Source organism: Seriola aureovittata, chromosome 14 (assembly GCF_021018895.1).
Source record: "Seriola aureovittata isolate HTS-2021-v1 ecotype China chromosome 14, ASM2101889v1, whole genome shotgun sequence".
Lineage (NCBI taxonomy): Eukaryota > Metazoa > Chordata > Actinopteri > Carangiformes > Carangidae > Seriola > Seriola aureovittata.
In genome coordinates this window covers 140,174-149,695 of record NC_079377.1, presented here as the reverse complement: position 1 = coordinate 149,695, position 9,522 = coordinate 140,174, and positions in this window count along the sequence as shown.

The window sequence follows — 9,522 nt, the reverse complement described above, 5'->3', positions numbered from 1 at the left end:
CCAATGTGTCGTGTGAGAAGTTTGTGTGTGTCTGTGCTAAAATGGTTAACTAGTGACTCGTACAATATCCAGCCACTAGTAGTTCATTTCAACCTAGACGTGAACCTGGGACACGATGAACCCAACCTGAAAAAGATTAACGTACAGAGATACCTGATTTAAATTACTGTGTTATCACCTTGGTCTTAATAGACCAGGTAAAACTGAAGGTGAGCACCTGAAATGTCTCAATGATCCCTCATTACAATGGCACATATCTACAGAAAGTGAAGTAATAATAATGAAAAAGATGAACGTACAGAGATACCTGATTAAAATTAGTGTGTTATCACCTTGGTCTTAACAGACCATGTAAAACTGAAGGTGAGCACCTGAAATGTCTCAATGATACCTCATTACACTGGCACATATCTACAGAAAGTGCAGTAATAATAATAATAAACTTTATTTGTATGCACATTTCATACAAGAAATGCAGCACAGTGCTTTACAACTAATAAATTACATTCACCACAAGTGCATCACATGAGAAGACATAAAATGTTTATGTTAAAACACTGATGTAAAATGAGATGGAATAATAATAACAGAAAAAATGAAATAAATAATGAAATAAGTAAAAAATGTATTACATAGAAACCATAAAATCAGTAAGACATCAGTAATTATTACAGCATTTAAAAGGAGTGCTGAGCAAAGTGCAAACTATAAGATAAGTTTGAAGTTTCATTATAAAAATACTTAATTGCCATAACTGACAAGGGCTGCATCCCCAATTTCCCTATGGCTGTTACTGGGAAGCTTCAATAAACCACCAGTATGAACTCAGTGTTCTTGGAGGTATATAGCTGACAATGGAGTTTACAGTGTAGATTGGTCCTCGCTCATTAAGGCCTTTGTATATAAGGAGGAGGATGTTAAAATCAATTCTAAATGTAACAGGAAGCCAGTGCAGAGCAGCTAAAACTGGACTGATGTGGTCTCTCCTCTTGGTTCTGGTTCACAGCCAAGCTGTAAAGTTTTGAATGAGCTGAAATCTTACAAAGTTCACACAGGAAGTGTCAAGTCAAGTCAATTTTTATTTGTATAGCGCCAATTCACAACATACGTTATCTCAAGGCACTTTCCAATATAGAGAAGGTATAGACCTTCTCTTTATCTGGTTCTGGGTCTGTAAACTCTTACAAAGTAGTTTAGACAATCATTTTATCTGTGGTTATTACTTTAGCTTGGTGAGTAGTTTATCACTGATGAGAAAACAATACTTTAAATAAACAAAGATGAAGTGTGAGATACCGTCAGCTGACATGAACCCCTTCCTTTAACACCCTGATGAAGCTACACTAACTCAGTCATTGAGTGATTAAAATAGATGAGTAGACCATCTGAAGTTTCACGTTGATCATGTTATCAACCGTTTTTTGTTAATTTTACTTTCAGTTTTGTGGTTTTATTTTTCTACATGACTCTAACATCAGGTTATAAGTGTCATGGTTTGCTATGGCAGACACTTTTTGTTAGTTTTGTTTTGGAGTTTTTGCACTTCCTGTTTTATTTTGTAATTGGTTTCCATGTGTCAGTGTTTTTGCTTCCTGTCTTGGTCCTGTGTCTGTGATTGTCTGCCCCGCCCTAATGTGTTTCACCTGTGTTCAATCACCCTTGCCTCCCTTGTCTATATAGTCCTTGTGCTTCCCTTTGTCTGGGTTGGTTCGTTCTGTCAGGATTTGCGAGGTAAGTTGGACCCAAATGCAGTCAACTATTGGGAGACGGTGAACGCAGGTTTATTTAGCTAAAAATCCACACGTGAACGTGACATGAATAGACATGAACAAACCCTGAACTAAACAGACGAACCAACACAGACAAAGGGAAGCACAAGGACTGTATAGACAAGGGAGGCAAGGGTGATTGAACACAGGTGAAACACATTAGGGCGGGGCAGACAATCACAGACACAGGACCAAGACAGGAAGCAAAAACACTGACACATGGAAACCAATTACAAAATAAAACAGGAAGTGCAAAAACTCCAAAACAAAACTAACAAAAAGTGTCTGCCATAGCAAACCATTACAATAAGACATTTCCCCATCCTAAGTCGTTATCACGATACTTAAAAAAAACCCATGAGGTTTAAAAGGAACTGGACTGAATTCAGTGTGAGTTAAATCTTAGCAGAGTCCAGCTGAGAGGAATCCTATCCAGTCTGTGAGTCTTGGAATTACTAGTTTAAAAAACAACAACGAACTCAATGGCTACTTACCAGTAGTTTTTCTTTCCTGGAACTTTCAGCCACACTGATTAAGAACATGTTGGTCAATGGGATAAGATTTCATTTGTCATGTACTGTAGCACCAACTGTTCAGGTGATTATAGGCCTCTAGACACATAATTAACTACTGACTACTGTCTAAATGAATCCATGACTTGGTGCTGGGATTTATGATCAGATAACATCAGGTGTGAACTGGATATTTGCTGCTCAGATCCAAAAACATGTTTGTGACTGACCCCGGTCTTTAATATGCATCTCCAAATTCAGGATGACCCATAAGAGACCTGTTTACACCTGATGGCCTATGGTACCTTTGAGTCAGGCAGTATTTCACCTGTCAGACTTTTAATGTGAAGGACTCTGTCACAAATTGAAACAGCAGCGGGTTAGATTTTTTTAACAATTATTATAATAAATACTTTGAAGACCAGAACATTACAGTTTGGTAAGTTTCTGAGACATCACTTCATGGTGAGTAAAAGTCAAGTTTTCAAAGAGCAATACAAAAAAATCTCACAGACCCTCACAACAACCTGAAAGACCAGACACTCACAACAACCTGAGGGTCCATCCCCTGACATGATTATTGGCTCAATGGCATACCAGGGAAGATAGAGAGATAGAGAGCCAATAGCAAAGGAAGTGATTAAATTATATGCCACACTATTTTACCAGAGGATAAGAAGCGCCTACCAAAAGTGATTGATACAGTCCACCGCCTTGGCGCAAAGAATGCAAATGAGCCCAGAAGCATTATTATCCAGTTCTCATCTCGGGTGCACAGAGCAGCGGTCTGGGCGGCATTTAAAATCTCAAGGTACCTGCATGATAATTGCCTGCAAAATCGACAGGGAAAATCATAAAAAGCTATAGACGATGGCAGAAGCAGCTCAGAAGAGGGAAAGGTGGCTTTCTTAGTGGGAGGACACAGCTTTATTGATAACAGAGAAATTCTCCCTCCAACTTCATAATCCAGAAAGCGTGATGAAGCTACAAAATAATAAATGCTTACAGAAAATAATTAGTTCTTGCTTATCAGGTATTTGAAAACACAAGCCACTTATTTTTTAGGGCCCAGACACCAAAGGGTGCAAGGACCCTATTGAAATTGTACCGTTTCTTATTATTTTCCTTCCATAAAGTAAATCTCCTTTTTGAGGCCTTTCCCATATTCAAAAAGTCATGAAACTTTGTATACGCGTCAGGCCTGGTGAAAATTTACATCTGGTATGGGTCTCACACATGGCAAAATGGCTCAACAGCGCCACCTTGAAAATTTCAAGAAGGCCTTTCCTATACCCTTGGTTTAACCTACATGCATGAAAATCGATAGGCACATGCCAAGACTTACAAAAAAGCCTCTTGCGCCCATACCTTCAACCAAACAGAACTCCTCCTAGGGAATTCATTGAGATGATCTGTGGTCAGCCTCATCTCAAGACCTTTGAGATGTTAAAGTTACGAAGCTATTGAGTTTTCGCTGTAGGACCCGCCCCTGATGGCGTGGCGAATTTCAATCCTTCGCCATTAAAAATCAACTCGCTCTCATTTCAACACAAATTGTCCAAACTGCCTCAACCTTTCTGTTTGTGATACAGAGCCTCAAGTGTGCTCATTATGTCGTCTCTAGCTCCACCTTGTGGTCAAACTTGAGTATGCATATAAAATCTTTTAAATCTTTTCTGCTACCACACAGTCTGTCTTAACCCATGAGTGCGGTGTCCGGCAGTCGTTACGATGTGCGACGCTTCAAATGGCGCGCCGCAAGCCCCCCTGAGTTGCACAGGAGTGCGAGGGCCTGCTCAACGCTACTTGCAGCTTTAATTAGTGCCACGGGTGCTCAGCTCCGAGGCACTCCTCTACAGCTAGAATAGCTGAGAGGCATCTATTAATATTCTCTTTCGGGTTTATTATTCTTCCGCCAAAACAGCTTTGAGAAAACCCCGGTAATATATACATCAAAACATGCGTCTTGATCCCGAAAGAGGTGCTATGACTTTTGGTGTTAAAATTCCAATTTTTCCCAAAGTTATTCCCAAAATACTGGGAATAAATAATGCATTAGGAATGCATTGGAATTTTCTTTAGAAACCCACAAAATTTCACCTTTTTTCTACAAAATTTCACCTTTTTTCTGAGTCACCCAGCTCTCTCATACCTGCACGTAGAAATGTGATTCAAACTATAAAACGGAGGAAAACCTCTGCTCTCAAAAAGACAGGAACTGTTTTTACATAACATGTAAACTTTTCAAACTATGAGCACTCAAAGGAGGAGTGCAAATCACTTTTTCTTCAAAATTAGAGTGAAAGCGACAGTTGGCTAGAGTGCGTGAAGCAGTAAAAAAATAACCTTTATTTTTATTTTTAACTCGAGCTCACGGCCAACCCATAAAAAGGAGACAAATAATTCTCTCTCAAAATGTAGACATATTTGTTGGGATTCATAAAATGTAACTTTGACAGGCAGGGTCTGCACAAAATTTAAACAGGGGTGCCGAGTCCGGCAGCAATACCTGTCTCACTCTCATTGACACCTAATGTAATCGTCTTTTTTTTTCAAAAGAATCTCACTCTGTCTTCGCACTGAGCTTAGTCACTCATTTTAAGGGATATCTGAATAAAATAGAGACTGTAAGAAACTTCTGGCTTCAGTGTCTGTCACGGTGTTTTCGGTTTTTGAAAAGAAGTAACGGTTTTCTCATAATTTGCAATTGTTTGAAGCCATGTAGAAGATTTTCACATTGCCATGGCAACGGCAGCTCCTGACCTGTGTGCGTGTGTGCGTGCCTAGCAACCAGATAACCAACTCTCCAAGCTCCGGTAGCTTAACATTAGCCGCATGTTAGGTCTTAAATGACATTTAGTTACGTCTTAAATATGTAAGTCCATTTACTACTTCCCTCGTTGGTTTTTTTTTTGTTTTGTTAAAAGAGTGAATGAAGTTGTGACGGTCTCCGCTGAGACAGATGAGAGGAGAAGCTACTAGCCCTCTCTCACTGTCACTTCTAGTCGCGTTGCTCTCCTCCCCAGTAATGTTAAATTTAGCACAGAAAAAACATAATAGTGGTCATTTAAATAGCGGTTCATGGGTCATGGCTCAGGGGTCCCTCTGTCCTTTTTTGGACATTTTATTCACTTTTCTTTTTTGATTTGCTGATCATTTTGGCTGTGTTACAGCTGAAGGTATGGATTTCTGCAAGAAATAGTCTTTTTTGACATATTTTTAAAATCTAATGTCAGTTACTGTTACTGGTCTATTATACACTGGTAACACATTTTGTACCCTCTTGGGTTCCTCACGTCCAAAAAAGGACACACAAAGAAAATGCTATAAAATCATCATATATCAATATTTTTTTCTGCTTTTTTTGCATACATCTCTTAAACCACTTCAGTTCTGCTCAAACCTACCAAATGTTTATTAGTTTTCAGGATTTTAACCCTTTAAATGCCAGTTTGAAGACATGTTGCCTCTTGTTTTATTAAAAAAAACAACACAGAATATGAGATATTTCCCACATAATACATGATGAAAGGATGTGAAATTGTTTTATATGAGAGTCTTTTATATCAAGACATTTCTCAAAACCAGAATATGATCAGGGTGACTTTTGAACACTGGAAATAAATCTGGCAGTAGCCCCCGTGGCACTCAAAATTTCCCTGGAATTTTCTAGTGTTTTATTTGTTCCTACACTGAATGCACTTATGTTTTAGTGTGCATTTGAGTTATGCCAACAGACCAATGCACTTTTACTTTACCTGACTCTTTTAGTTGATTTGAGTCAACTGGCGTTTTCTCCAGTTTAGAAATGCAAGTTCAGGAACGGAGCACAATTATTGTTTTTCTTTCTTTTGAAAAGACAATTTTATTTGGCTTTAAAAATGTTGCATACGTTACTGAGATTTCTTAATTTCAGTCCTTTTTCCACACCATGGAAGTGAAATGAGGGATATGGGCATTTCACTCTTCTCTAGCTGCATTGTAAGCCAAATACATTTTTTTGTATCATGTTATCATGTAGTTTATACTAAAGAGGCTTAACGACCACTTCCGTTTGTGGAGAACTACCTGCAATTTATTGTCTTGCTATTCATAGTTCTAGTTGTCTTTATCTTTTTTTCTCTTAATGCCAGGGTTTTGAGGGACAATGGGAAGTGCAAAGCCTTATTCTTGTTTGCAAAGTATTATAAAAGGAGATTTCTATTTTTTCCAAGAGACAGCTTGTGAGGTTAATTTCTGGAGGTCACAATGGGGTAACAAAATCTGGCTCTCATATAGGTCAGCAGATGAGGGCACATTGAACAACAGCTTTACAGGTAACATACTACACTCAGATGTTGATGTAAAAGGTCACTATATATGTCAATTGAATTTTACAAAGTTATTATAATTGCCACTAATATCTATGGCTATAACACTAAATCAGAAGATTTGATTGACACTACAGAGCAAAAGTTATTACTGTGGTTAGACAAGTTTCCTAATGCCTTCTTTTTAATCGGTGGTGACTTTATTATTGCTTTCGATAATGTGATAGTCAGATGGCCATCAAGGCAAAATAGCAACCTACTGTAAGTGCTTATTTGAAGCTTTTCATGCAGAGATTAAATTCAATAGATATTTGGAGAGAAGATTTTCAGACTAAAACGAGAACGAGTCTTTACATGGTCTAAGAGTACAAGATCTTTTCAATCTAGAATTGCTTACTGGCTGGTGTCCAGAAGAAAAATACATCACAAATTTTGACCACTCCATTAACAGACCACAAAGCTATCCATATCTGTATTTCTTTATTCCCCTTCTCTTGTCATACCCATACTTCATACAAAATGTGAAACTGCTGCGTGGAGCCGGAGTGATCGTTCTACTATTGATAGTCTCCCTTTTTGTTTGGTCATTGTTAGTTGGATTATCCTGATTCTCTGTTAGTTTGTGTTACCCAGTGTGTAACCCAGTCGGTTTTTGGTTGTAGTTTTCTTTTGAGTGTTAATAATATTCCTTATTATTTGCTGAATCTGTTTCCTTGTATCTGTAATGTTTGGCCCGGTTTACTATTTAATTTATTGTTACCTTTTCCCAACACATGGACTCTCACGGGGAACGTAACAATTGGGGGCTCGTCCGGGATCAAAACAGAACGATTGGGTATGGTTCAGGGCTTGTGTTTTCCAGTGACTGGTCAGTGAGTGTTGGTGTCTGAGTATGTTTTGCTTGGCTCATTTGTTGATCACACACAGCTTCCTCAGTTAGACAGGTGAGTGTCCAGCCGGGGTGTTCCCAGTCCATCCATCGGGCACTTGTTTATTACTTTGCCTTTTTCATTTTCTGAGTTATTCTGGGCAGGGATCCAACTCCCTGTCAGGCATTGGCATTTCAGGGCTCCAGCCGCTGAGTTTAGCCTTTCAAGTTGTCTCAAAATTGGCACACTCAGCGAGTGTAGAGCATATTTGTGAAGTTTTGGTTAAGCAGGACCTTTGGAAGTTTGTGGTGGCAAGGTTGCAAGTGACATCTGTTTGTTGCATGCGTGCGTGTGTGTGTGAGTGTGAACTCCAAGTTGGGTTGGGCTAAGTGGTAGCCATGGTTTCAGCTTTTGTTTGGTCTGGTGGCATACCAAGCCTACCTACCTGCCTACCATACCTAGTGCCCTTACTAAGATTTTTTAAAGAGCTTAGTAAATAAGGGGGTTTGGAACTTACAGTTTCCTCCTGGTTCGGTGGCAGGGGGTATGGTGGCAGCATCCTCAGCTGGTTGCTCAGGATGTTTATCCGGTTTCTCCTGGGGAGCCTGCCATTCATACTCCGGTGTAGCAAGTGGTACGGCAGACTAGAAGCCTGTCACACTGCCACAATTTGTCCTGTTTTCTGCGGAGTCATCTCCTAGATTAGACGGTTAGACGCCCAGTTGAGTTCCAGCTCCGGAGGGAGCTTGAGTTGAAGAGGCTGGAGACCTAGACAGCTGATAGGTTGCGCCAGTTAGAGTTGCAGTCAAGTTCAGTCACTTCTGCTAGCATTGCCAACTGCTTCCACCGCAGCATTTGATGTGAATAAAAGTATTTCCCTGGTGCCTGTTTTACGTGAGTCTGAGATTGAGTCCTGCTATGGGGGATTTGAACGATTGTTTACAGCAAAATTATTGTATATGTATTGTATTGTATAATGCCGGTCATTTTAGCATTGTGCATCTTAGTTACGTTCACTGGACTCGAATTGAAAATTAGACTGAATACAGCATTGTACATGGTGAATGACAAATAAATGTAAATGATCGCCCCTCCTCGGAACAGATGATTACAGTCATAATCGTTGTTATGATTTCAAAATTTGTAATACACATCTCTATACTAAACATGTTATGTCCAATCATCAAGTGTTTTCTTTTGTAAATACTTCAAACGATAAAGAGTAATTGAGGTTAATATTGTAAAGGTTCTTCTTCCTTCGCCAAAGTTGCAGGGGGATACATATTTTATCAGACTGTATTTTCATTCGAACTAGCGTGTTGCAACATGACATCGATGCAGTTCTGATGAAGCAGTGCACCTATCGATGTCCTATGGAGAAAAGGGAGAAAATGAGAAAGGATATAAATTACCTGAAAATGGTTTTACAGGGTTTCCGCGGTCTTAAAAAGTCTGGAATTAAAATAAAGGAAAATAAGGTATGCCTATTGATTTGTCTTGTATTTACCATAAATTTGATGTAAGTATTAAATTTGCAGATGGTGTGTTTAAGACTGGTAAAAACCTGAAGTTTCATGTCACTTGTTCCACACTGTTGTCGCTTTGCTAACACGCACACATTTATGTTTAAGGTGTGGTTATGCCGACAAGCTAGGCAGCGCTTACCTGATAGTTTGGCATAAAACAACGGTCTATATGTTTGCAGTTCCAACATCAACTTTACAGCATTTACAGTAGTGTTAAGTAGGTCCTAGTTCTATAATGTAGATGTTTATGTTGGTAAAGCTGTTCATCACTACGCGCGAAAATGGGAAAGTGCAAATTTGATGAAAAATGACTGGAGTAGTTTAAGACCCTCATGAAGGAAGGTCACAGCTATGCCAGAAAACATTCAATTTAGGGACCATGGGGATAAAAGCAGTTGAATCCCACATCAAATCTGACAAGGACAGGCGCTACGCTGCATGTGAAACGACCGGTATGCGAATGCCAGCATTTAGCACTCCCACTTCAACTCATTAGTGACTGCTCAACAGACATTGTCATCAAGCAGCATGGTGTC